This window comes from Lepidochelys olivacea (assembly GCF_965140295.1).
Source record: "Lepidochelys olivacea isolate rLepOli2 genome assembly, chromosome: 8".
Taxonomy (NCBI): Eukaryota; Metazoa; Chordata; order Testudines; family Cheloniidae; genus Lepidochelys; species Lepidochelys olivacea.
The window spans coordinates 68,992,854-69,006,090 of record NC_140418.1 but is presented as its reverse complement, the minus strand read 5'-3'; positions in this window follow the sequence as shown (position 1 = coordinate 69,006,090).

Sequence of the window (13,237 nt, the reverse complement as noted above, 5' to 3'; positions counted from 1 at the left end):
ATCTGATTTCCCAACAGCATTGTCATTTTGACCCTATTCATGGACTGGTATATTTTTAAATTTTCTTTAATAATTAAAACTATTTTCCCTGAGGCTACTAAAACAGCACACTGTTATTGAAATAACTTCTGCCTACCTAATGTTATCTCACGAGCTGATGGGAGATACATTATGCATAGGAGGACCTGTCTTAAAAATGTCTGAAAATGAATGACTGGTAATATCCACACCCTTTTCGCACTTCTCTGTTCTGCATAACTGTTGCTGGAGAAAGGATGGTCTAGTGACCAAGGACAGGGAGTCAGGGGATCTGGTCTGTGATTTTTGGGGTTCTCATAGAGGGTTGTTGCAGGTACAGCAACTCGTTGTCAGGCCCAGAGTCGAGAAGTGCAAAGACAATGTAGCACGCTAGTCTCTCTGAAGATAACAGCTCTATACTTCTAGTGTGCTGGTCCAATATGAAACTCCACTAGCTGAAGAACTTGAACATGCTGATCTGAGCTACAGGCCTCTGTGAAATTACTGACTCAGCAGCTCTGAGCTGAAGTCATGGTGTAAGTCAATGTGAAATAACTAGCTCAACAGATTTAGCATGCTGGACTGAAGTTGGTGCCCAGCCTTTTGTCCAATTACTAGTTCAATACCTCTAGCCTCACATCAAGTAATAGGCCTTTGTGAGGTGGTCAGTGACTAAGTACCTCTAGATTGCTTAGTTGATACCAAGGGGCAGGTCACTGTGAATTCACCAGCTTGTTGGACTTATTTCAGAAGCACAGGCCTCTGTGCATATACCAGCTCAACAGTGAGAGAATATGGACAAGGGAATACATGTATCCGAAAGGAGTCATGTTCCTAAAATGGGCCAGGACAAGCCCAACAAAAAAAGTTTAGTGTGTGTACGTACACATGGGTTATGAAAATCTGTAGGGAAACTTCCCTTGTTCTACCAATCAATTTTACCAACTCTTTCACTGCTTCACAACAGCATGCCAGGAAGAGGGGAGGAAATTCACAATGTTTTTCCTAGATTGTAGCTACAGGTGGAGAACTGGAGATAGCAGGCATTCCCTCTGTGCCCCTCTACAGAGGAGGTGGAACCAGCAAGGGAACATTAGGGAATATCCTGTAATATTAATAATAGTATTCTAACAGCCCCTTGCAGCCACTAATCAAGGATCAGAGCCCCATTGTGCTGGGCACAATACAAACCTACAATAAGGACAGTCCCTGTCCAAAAAAGCTTACAGTCTAAAAGACAAATGACAATAGGTGAGGTGGATTCAACAGATGGGAAGAGCACAAGTTAACACTGACAAAGTTATGATCATTGTAATAAGGGGTCATAGCACACCAGCTACCTGACCATTGTAGCCCCTGTCACGGTTCCTGAGTTAACTGCACTTCTGTCCCCACCATGGTCTTCTCAAGGATGCCACTTTAGGTCTTAGGCCTCTAATTGTCACCTCTTTATGGTTGGGGACCTGCAGCTCTCTCTCCCTCCAGACCTGGGATTTAGGCTTGCACTCCCCCTGCAATTCCCCTATCCCAGGTCTGATTTTAGTCCTACAACTGTGGTTTGCTCTCTCTAGGGAGTGTTTACCAGTGACGAGCCAGCTTTCACAAAGCACTGTATGTTTATTTTTAGGCCAAAACTGTTACAGAGACAACATAGACTAAAACAATAAACAGTATAGAAGCATGATAAGCTTATCAGGTGTCACTCATCTTCCACTTGCAGACACCAGTAGGTTTCCAGTCCTTCAAACCCTTCCAGCGAGGCTTTCTTCCGGCAGCTCGCAGAAGCTACTAGATCGCACGCCCTGGTTCTCATGGGTGACTTTAATTTTCCTGATATCTGCTGGGAGAGCAATACAGCGGTGCATAGACAATCCAGGAAGTTTTTGGAAAGCGTAGGGGACAATTTCCTGGTGCAAGTGCTAGAGGAGCCAACTAGGGGGGGAGATTTTCTTGACCTGCTGCTCACAAACCGGGAAGAATTAGTAGGGGAAGCAAAAGTGGATGGGAATCTGGGAGGCAGTGACCATGAGTTGGTTGAGTTCAGGATCCTGACACAGGGAAGAAAGGTAAGCAGCAGGATACGGACCCTGGACTTCAGGAAAGCAGACTTCGACTCCCTCAGGTAACGGATGGGTAGGATCCCCTGGGGGACTAACATGAAGGGGAAAGGAGTCCAGGAGAGCTGGCTGTATTTCAAGGAATCCCTGTTGAGGTTACAGGGACAAACCATCCCGATGTGTCGAAAGAATAATAAATATGGCAGGCGACCAGCTTGGCTTAACGGTGAAATCCTAGCGGATCTTAAGCATAAAAAAGAAGCTTACAAGAAGTGGAAGGTTGGACATATGACCAGGGAAGAGTATAAAAATATTGCTCGGGCATGTAGGAATGAAATCAGGAGGGCCAAATCGCAGCTGGAGCTGCAGCTAGCGAGAGATGTCAAGAGTAACAAGAAGGGTTTCTTCAGGTATGTTGGCAACAAGAAGAAAGCCAAGGAAAGTGTGGGCCCCTTAATGAATGAGGGAGGCAACCTAGTGACAGAGGATGTGGAAAAAGCTAATGTACTCAATGCTTTTTTTGCCTCTGTCTTCACTAACAAGGTCAGCTCCCAGACTGCTGCGCTGGACATCACAACATGGGGAATAGATGGCCAGCCCTCTGTGGAGAAAGAGGTGGTTAGGGACTATTTAGAAAAGCTGGACGTGCACAAGTCCATGGGGCCGGACGAGTTGCATTCGAGAGTGCTAAAGGAATTGGCGGCTGTGATTGCAGAGCCATTGGCCATTATCTTTGAAAACTCGTGGCGAACGGGGGAAGTCCCGGATGACTGGAAAAAGGCTAATGTAGGGCCAATCTTTAAAAAAGGGAAGAAGGAGGATCCTGGGAACTACAGGCCAGTCAGCTTCACCTCAGTCCCCGGAAAAATCATGGAGCAGGTTCTCAAAGAATCAATCCTGAAGCACTTACACGAGAGGAAAGTGATCAGGAACAGTCAGCATGGATTCACCAAGGGAAGGTCATGCCTGACTAATCTAATGCCTTCTGTGATGAGATTACTGGTTCTGTGGATGAAGGGAAAGCAGTGGATGTATTGTTTCTTGACTTTAGCAAAGCTTTTGACACAGTCTCCCACAGTATTCTTGTCAGCAAGTTAAAGAAGTATGGGCTGGATGAATGCACTATAAGGTGGGTAGAAAGTTGGCTAGATTGTCAGGCTCAACAGGTAGTGATCAATGGCTCCATGTCTAGTTGGCAGCCGGTGTCAAGTGGAGTGCCCCGGTCCTGGGGCCGGTTTTGTTCAATATCTTCATAAATGATCTGGAGGATGGTGTGGATTGCACTCTCAGCAAATTTGCGGATGATACTAAACTGGGAGGAGTGGTAGATATGCTGGAGGGCAGGGATAGGATACAGAGGGACCTAGACAAATTGGAGGATTGGGCCAAAAGAAATCTGATGAGGTTCAATAAGGATAAGTGCAGGGTCCTGCACTTAGGATGGAAGAACCCAATGCACAGCTACAGACTAGGGACCGAATGGCTAGGCAGCAGTTCTGCGGAAAAGGACCTAGGGGTGACAGTGGACGAGTAGCTGGATATGAGTCAGCAGTATGCCCTTGTTGCCAAGAAGGCCAATGGCATTTTGGGATGTATAAGTAGGGGCATAGTGAGCAGATCGAGGGACATGATCGTTCCCCTCTATTCGACATTGGTGAGGCCTCATCTGGAGTACTGTGTCCAGTTTTGGGCCCCACACTACAAGAAGGATGTGGATAAATTGGAGAGAGTCCAGCGAAGGGCAACAAAAAATATTAGGGGTCTGGAACACATGACTTATGAGGAGAGGCTGAGGGAACTGGGATTGTTTAGTCTGCAGAAGAGAAGAATGAGGGGGGATTTGATAGCTGCTTTCAACTACCTGAGAGGTGGTTCCAGAGAGGATGGTTCTAGACTATTCTCAGTGGTAGAAGAGGACAGGACAAGGAGTAATGGTCTCAAGTTGCAGTGGGGGAGGTTTAGGTTGAATATTAGGAAAAACTTTTTCACTAGGAGGGTGGTGAAACACTGGAATGCGTTACCTAGGGAGGTGGTAGAATCTCCTTCCTTAGAAGTTTTTAAGGTCAGGCTTGACAAAGCCCTGGCTGGGATGATTTAATTGGGGATTGGTCCTGCTTTGAGCAGGGGGTTGGACTAGATGACCTCCTGAGGTCCCTTCCAACCCTGATATTCTATGATTCTATGTCCTTTTGGTTACAATCTCATGTTAGTTTTTTGATCAAAATGAAGATCTCTGAGTCAGTTCATGCTGACCCTTTGTACCAAAAGCCCTTTCTTTGTCTCCTGGGCCTCATGAACCTGGTCTGAACCAGTATATACAATTGCTTCTAGGAAGTAGTACTTCTCTGAAGTTGTTCACCTGTCCTGGGATTTGCAGTAATTACTCCTCCCCCACCCCTCCCGCCCCCGCCAGCTCCCCCACACACAGATTTTAATTTGAGGGAAGCTTGGTAACTGTCCCACGTGGAGCTAGAATACAATCCACAGTTCACAGAAATACATATAGGGTTACCATACATCCGTATTTTCCCAGACATGTCCTGCTTTTTGGTTCTTAAATCACCATCAGGGAGGAATTTTTAAATATCTAAAAACGTCCGGGATTTTGCCATTATTATTTTTCCCCAAAGAAGAGTTGATCATTCAAGAAAGAGAGTGAATGTTGATCACTGGAGAGTGTGCCCACTTTTCCCCCCTAGCTCCCAGTGCTTGTGCCGCAAAACAGCTGTTTCACGTGGCTGGGAGAAATGGGGGAGGAGGGGGAACGCGGCGCACTCAGGGGAGGAGGCGGGGCTGGAGCGGGGATTTGGGGAAGGGGTCTAATGGGGCAGGAAGGGGGCGGAGTTGGGGCGGGGACTTTGGAGAAGAGGTTGGAATGGGGGCGAGGAAGGGGGAGAGTTGGGGCGGGGCCAGGGGTGCGGGAGCCAAGCAAATTCTCTCTCCCCCCCCGTGGAGTGTCCTCTTGTTTGAATGTTCAAATATGGTAACCCTAGATACAAATAATATTTATAGATACAAAAATCTGACTAACCTCTCTGACTATAGTGTCTGGCATATCTCGATATATATCTGTTGAAGTCTGCATGCTTCCAAGGCCTCACATCTGTCACAACCCCCATCAAATTCACTTTGTGTTTAATTATCTATTCATATCACGCTCTCCATGTGGTGCCAAGCACTTGAAGTAAAATGGAGCCTGTGTCTTCACAGAATCAGTTAGCTTACCCTCAGTCTTCTGGGGATGAGTCTGAGAGTGAGGCTGTCATGGACCGTGTAGCTTGGGCCTAGAACCTGAGGAACTCTGTGTTTTTGTTTGGATCCTGGTGGTTGCTGTCTGTAGTGAGGTCATGTTGGACCAGTAAATTGTATATGCTCCCATCAGGTGCTGGAACTGCTCCACCTGGACATTTTTTTCCCCCACTCAGCCAGTGGATGTAGCCTGCTTCTGTATCAGGATCCACTGATGGAGTTCTGCTCCAAATTATGTACCCTCAGAAAGAGCAAAATAACTTAATATTTTTAACAGGTGAATACATGATACCAGTCCAAAGAGGTACTGCAAATTAATGTGGCAAAAAAATCTTGATCTTCTGAGAATATATACAAGATATTGGGAGTGCACTGAAATTTATGCATGACTTTGATGTTTGCATGCAACATGAAAAACAGAAAGCATTCAAAGCCATTTGGAACTCAGTTTTTTAATCTTGCGATGTTGAAATTGGAAAGAAATGTTCCTGGGTAGTAAATGATAAGTTAGCCCTGATCCAAGGGTAATAAATGTACACGGTGATGCACATTCCTTGACTGATTAAACTAGGACATTTTTGTCCACTTTGAAATAAAGCAGAAAATATTTGAATTTTAAAAAAGAATGAAAGGGAAATAATGAATTCTGACAAATGTCAAATAAATTTACTCAAAAGGCTGGAGAGGTAGAAATCTGTTCCTTCTTGCCAGAGTTTTGCCTTTTCATGTTGGTGTTTAAAAAGCCTCATGCTTGGATCCCTCTCTTGTTATGCCCTAACTCTTTTCAGAACAAAAACAAAAAACTCCACCCTTTTTTGTCTTCTGTACTCATGCCTCCCACACAGGTAGGTATATACTTCATATATACTTTTTTGGGGAAAAGGGAAATTCCAGATTACAATGTCCCAATCTTGCTTGTGGCACCTTAGAGACTAACCAGTTTATTTGAGCATAAGCTTTCGTGAGTTACAGCTCACTTCATCGGATGCATACTGTGGAAAGTACAGAAGATCTTTTTATACACACAAACCATGAAAAAATGGGTGTTTACCACTACAAAAGGTTTTCTCTCCCCCCACCCCACTCTCCTGCTGGTAATAGCTTATCTAAAGTGATCACTCTCCTTACAATGTGTATGATAATCAAGGTCAGCCATTTCCAGCACAAATCCAGGGTTTAACAAGAACGTCTGTGGGGGGGTAGGAAAAAACAAGGTGAAATAGGTTACCTTGCATAATGACTTAGCCACTCCCAGTCTCTATTCAAGCCTAAGTTAATTGTATCCAATTTGCAAATGAATTCCAATTCAACAGTCTCTCGCTGGAGTCTGGTTTTGAAGTTTTTCTGTTGTAATATCACAACTTTCATGTCTGTAATCGTGTGACCAGAGAGATTGAAGTGTTCTCCGACTGGTTTATGAATGTTATAATTCTTGACATCTGATTTGTGTCCATTTAGTCTTTTACGTAGAGACTGTCCAGTTTGACCAATGTACATGGCAGAGGGGCATTGCTGGCACATGATGGCATTATCACATTGGTGGATGTGCAGGTGAACGAGCCTCTGATAGTGTGGCTGATGTTATTAGGCCCTGTGATGGTGTCCCCTGAATAGATATGTGGGCACAGTTGGCAACGGGCTTTGTTGCAAGGATAGGTTCCTGGGTTAGTGGTTCTGTTGTGTGGTATGTGGTTGTTGGTGAGTATTTGCTTCAGGTTGGGGGGCTGTCTGTAGGCAAGGACTGGCCTGTCTCCCAAGATTGTGAGAGTGTTGGGTCATCCTTCAGGATAGGTTGTAGATCCTTCATAATGCATTGGAGGGGTTTTAGTTGGGGGCTGAAGGTGACGGCTAGTGGCGTTCTGTTATTTTCTTTGTTAGGCCTGTCCTGTAGTAGGTGACTTCTGGGAACTCTTCTGGCTCTATCGATCTGTTTCTTCACTTCCGCAGGTGGGTATTGTAGTTGAATTGGAATTCATTTGCAAATTGGATACAATTAACTTAGGCTTGAATAGAGACTGGGAGTGGCTAAGTCATTATGCAAGGTAACCTATGTCCCCTTATTTTTTCCTACCCTTTCCCCAGCATTCTTGTTAAACCCTGGATTTGTGCTGGAAATGGCCCACCTTGATTATCATACACATTGTAAGGAGAGTGATCACTTTAGATAAGCTATTACCAACAGGAGAGTGGGTTTGTGGTGGGGGTGGGGAGAAAACCTGGATTTGTGCTGGAAATGGCCCATCTTGATTATCATACACATTGTAAGGAGAGTAATCACTTTAGATAAGCTATTACCAGCAGGAGAGTGGGGTGGGGGGAGAGAAAACCTTTGGTAGTGGTAAACACCCATGTTTTCATGGTTTGTGTGTATAAAAAGACCTTCTGTACTTTCCACAGTATGCATCCGATGAAGTGAGCTGTAGCTCACGAAAGCTTATGCTAAAATAAATTGGTTAGTTTCTAAGGTGCCACAAGTACTCCTTTTCTTTTTGCGAATACAGACTAACATGGCTGCTACTCTGAAACCTGTCATTATGCAAGGCACTGCATTTAGCCGTATGGAGTGGAAATCTATCAACTGCATGAAAAAACTTGTATAGATACAGACAGACATCATCTTCCTTTCCAAATGCAAACAGACGGACATCGTACCAAAAGGACTGAAAGTAAAAAATCCATTACAATCTACATACCACACAGACTATGCTGACAGCTTGTGCCACACGCTCTCAAAGAAACTGCGGAACCACCTGATCAACATCCTCTACAGCAAACAGAGAAAGATAAAGAATGAGCTCTGAAAAATGGATACTCTCATAAAAAACCAACCTTCCACACAAACTTCCTTGTGGCTGGACTTTACTAAAACTAGACAAGCCATTTACAACACACACTTTGCTTCTCTACAAAAGAAAAAGGACACTAAACTTTGTAAACTACTACATGCCACAAGGGGCCACAGCAATGGTTCCCTCAACCCACCCAGCAATATTGTTAACCTATCCAACTATACTCTTAGCCCAGCAGAAGCAGCTGTCCTATCTCGGGGCCTCTCCTTCTGCCCCTCCACCCACACGAACATGATACAGTTCTGTGCTGACCTAGAATCCTATTTTCGAAGTCTCCAACTCAAGGAATATTTCCAACACACCTTTGAACAACATACTAATCCACAGAGACCTCCCTACCAACACTACAAAAAGAAGGATTCTAGGTGGACTCCTCCTGAAGGTCGAGACAGCAGACTGGACTTCTACATAGAGTGCTTCCGCCAACGTGCACGGGCTGAAATTGTGGAAAACCAGCATCACTTGCCCCACAACCTCAGCCGTGCAGAACACAATGCCATCCACAGCCTCAGAAACAACTCTGACATCATAATCAAAAAGGCTGACAAAGGAGGTGCTGTTGTCATCATGAATAGGTCAGAATATGAACAAGAAGCTGCTCGGCAGCTCTCCAACACCACTTTCTACAAGCCATTACCCTCTGATCCCACTGAGAGTTACCAAAAGAAACTACAGCATTTGCTCAAGAAACTCCCTGAAAAAGCACAAGATCAAATCTGCACAGACACACCCCTGGAACCCCGACCTGGGATATTCTATCTACTACCCAAGATCCATAAACCTGGAAATCCTGGGCACCCCATCATCTCAGGCATTGGCACCCTGACAGCAGGATTGTCTGGCTATGTAGACTCCCTCCTCAGGCCCTACGCTACCAGCACTCCCAGCTACCTTCCAGACACCACTGACTTTCTGAGGAAACTACAATCCATCAGTGATCTTCCTGATAACACCATCCTGGCCACTATGGATGTAGAAGCCCTCTTCACCAACATTCCACACAAAGATGGACTACAAGCCGTCAAGAACACTATCCCCGATAATGTCACGGCTAACCTAGTGCCTGAACTTTGTGACTTTGTCCTTATCCATAACTATTTTACATTTGGGGACAATGTATACCTTCAAATCAGCGGCACTGCTATGGGTACCCGCATGGCCCCACAGTATGCCAACATTTTTATGGCTGACTTAGAACAACGCTTCCTCAGCTCTCGTCCCCTAATGCCCCTACTCGCACTATATTGATGACATCTTCATCATCTGGACCCATGGAAAAGAAGCCCATGAGAAATTCCACAACAATTTCCATCCCACCATCAACCTCAGCCTGGTCCAGTCCACACAAGAGATCCACTTCCTGGACACTACAGTGCTAATAAACGATGGTCACATAAACACCACCCTATACCGGAAACCTACTGACCGCTATTCCTACCTACATGCCTCCAGCTTTCACCGTGACCACACCACACGATCCATCGTCTACAGCCAAGCTCTGCGATACAACCGCATTTGCTCCAACCCCTCAGACAGAGACAAACACCTACAAGATCTCTATCAAGCATTCTTACAACTACAGTAGCCACCTGCAGAAGTGAAGAAACAGGTGCATTTTGATCATGTGGTTAGTATCTGAACTAAGTACATAAATGAGACATGCACAATGTGGTGATTTTCTGTCTTGAATAGGACGTCAAGGAATACTGGAGTTACTCGGAAACATGTTTGATACTCTTGAACAAGAAGAACTGATTTGAATTTAAAACTATGCCAATACTATTCCTAAACACTATAGGAAAGATTATCTCTTATACCGGAGTTCTGCTCAGTGCAACAGAGACGGGACCCTCAGAGAGCCAGTTACAACTCTGTGATTCTTAGAGCTGACCCTGGCAGGATTTAGAGCTGTTGCCATGCAGCTCTAAATTGCACCACTGGTGGTGCATTTCCCATTCCTACTGCCTTTCTTCCTAAACTGGACAGGAGCTGGGAAAGGGGGACAGAGGCAGTGCTTAGTTTGTAATGAAAGAGGTGCTGGGTCTCAAGCAATTTTTTTTATATTGCTAACTGATGCAGCAAGCCCAGAGGTGCTGGGACTTTGAACTGGCAAACCTAGAGCTGTCAGCCCTGGTACAAATTAAGCACTGGACAGAGGAGCAGTCTCACCTGTGGCACAGTTCTACTCAGGAATTTGAAGCTAGATTATGGCTCCTTTATCACCATCTGATTGGTGCAACAGGCCCATGCTACAGAGAATTTGGCATTATACATTACAACTATGAAAGAGAACGTTTCTTGAATAGAAAATGTAACTCCTTTTGCCACTAGGCAACTTAGCATCAATTCAAAATTGTGAATTTATCATCAGGAAATAACACCTCAACCAGACAACTGAATGAATGTTTTTAAAATCTAAAAGCACTATGCATTATGCCCATGAAGAAATGCTTTCATCTTAAGTGCATCAACATGAATATTAACTCAAACTTCATTTTCACTGTTCATGAAAACTTATGTTCACTTCACCTCCAAATTGGCCAGTTATTTTCACTGTGAACTTGCTTTCAGTGTTTAGAATTTGTTTGCAAATAGCTGCTTGGGATGGCATTGGTACTAGATGGGGGCAATCTTCAAATTGCTTCAAAATTTCTTGTACAGTTTAAAAATTTGCAAAAATATCCGTTTTTTTTAAACTTTGTTAAAATGGTCATATTTAGTTTCTTTTTTATTTCTTTAACAGTAAAGCTCTGAAGTCTCTGGTGAAATCAGACCTATTTGACTGGTTCCTAGCCCACCAAAGACAAGAGAAAAAAATATGCATCTACATGAGTGGCTTTCAAGTGTTTTCACTTTCACTTCACTTTAGTCTCAAAGGTACCTATATTCCACACAAATATTGTGGCTTCTCACTTCTTGTTAAATTCTTTAAAACAGAAAGTCATGAAAATTCTGGTTAGAGAAACAGCATTTACACTCAAGGAAGGAATTCCACAACTTCAAGTTTCCTTCATAAATAACTTTTGGCTTCCTTTATCTTGGATCTATCACACCTTTGGGCCTTTGCAGCTTGTGAGGCATAGTTTGATACAATACCACATTTCATTTGATTTGTTCTATCCATTTCATTCATAACTGCTGAGTTGAGTGACCTATTTAACTTTTAAACTCTCCTCTCTCCTCTCCAGCATCTCAGAAAAACAAACTTTTTAGAAATAGATGCTTCTTAAGTAAAGAACTTTGAAAGTGACACACACAATCACAGCCAGCTAGGTGCTGTCAAAATCTGTACTGGTCTGCAACTATGAAGTTTATCAAGCCTCCCATGTCTGAAGCAGACAAAGTTTTGAAACTTAGTTTAATTTAGGAAATGTTTGATGAAGACCTATTGGAAAACTGGTGGATCTCAGGATTCAGGAAATGGTAGGGTGGAAGCCAGGACAGTAAAACTCACACCAGTCCATGTGCCCCCCCCCCCTCCGCTCCCATTTAGCATCCCCCGATGAAAAATGTCCAACAAGGGGTGGCAGCCTCATCTCATTAATTCTAAGTTGTCCAAAGTAACAGAAGTCCAACTCCAATCTGTTGAAATAAAATTGTTTCTAAAAGTCAGCAAAAGTTGGAGACAAATAGACTGGTACAAACTGGATTGATTAAGTTAGAAGAACTATAATAAGGGGCCTGGAAGGCTCCAGGTAAAGTCATGGGTTGGCACGGCAATGACTGAAATGGGAGGAAATATTTATAGCTGAAATCACAGACATGTGTTTTGCTAGGTTAATGTTAATCTGATCCCCTTCTGTACATTGTTAATATGGGCATCACAGAATGCGAGGGGAGGGAGAGGGAGGAGTGGGACACATAGAGTGGAACGAGTGACCTTTACTATCCCTAGGTTGAAGGGAGAAATGAAAGAAGAGGAAAGTGAAATTATCTGAATACAATGTTACAATATTACTGCACTGTCTGTGTTTCTATATGACATTATCTCACATGTGTACTGTCAAGCTGATTCTTCATTAAAATGTGTGTTTGGAAGTTCTGCTCCTTCTCTGTTGGTGTCAAAGTATTCACACAGCAAGGGATTGAAAAGCAAATTATTCAAAGTGAACAATGCTGGAAACTCAGCTGCCATAAAGTAAACAGTAAAAATGAACACTGGCAGTCCAACTGCCTCAGAGTAAACATCCTGAGAAGCAAATAATCAGTACATTACTTTTATATCCAAGGTAAAAATAATGTAAACTTTCTCCCCTTTAACTTTTATCTCCTTAGTATGCATTCACCATCTCTGCATGTCTCTGCCCAGTCTCTGAGTTCTTCCTCATCAGGACAATGGCAAGTGCAATTAGAAGGGGAAAGGTGTGGGACAGCAGACCAGTACAAGTGATGATGGTCTTAACATTTTTTTAGTATGTGGTAGCACTGGAAGATGTGAACTTGCTTGAGATCCCTAAGTGGAAGAGAGAACAGTTGTTCTAGGCTTCTGGGAGAAAATCATCCATTGGTGTCATGGAACTGTTTTGTTGTCTGGTGACTGAGGAGCAGATTAGTGACTGGAATTAATGAGCTACATGGGATGAATTTGGGAAGTTTGCTCTGCCTAGAAACCTGATAGACCAATTCAAGTTTCTCCTAAATGAAAAGTTTTCCTGCACCATGAGCTAGGAACAAACTAAAATTCAGGCCAACATAAACAGGATGCTGAAGTAGGATGCAGAGACATAAAACCATCACAAATGTGCCTTTGTAACACCTCCCTCCCTTCCACTCACAGCAGCTGGATGCCGGACCTATATTTCCAAGAGACTTTGAAAGTGGGAATACTCCAGACTTAATATTGCTACAGGCCATGCACTGGACTTATTTCCTAGGCCTCGATTATCTTCAAAGTTCTGGCTGCCTCTGAAAATGCTGTAATGCTATTGCCATGGTGAGAAAAAGTAAGTAAGTAAAGGTCATTTATCCATGTTTGAACACAGACACTAACATAGCAGAATTTTCTGAAGCCTTCTGGAGCCACCACCAGCGTTGCAAATTCAGCAGCTGACCTCCCAGTGATTT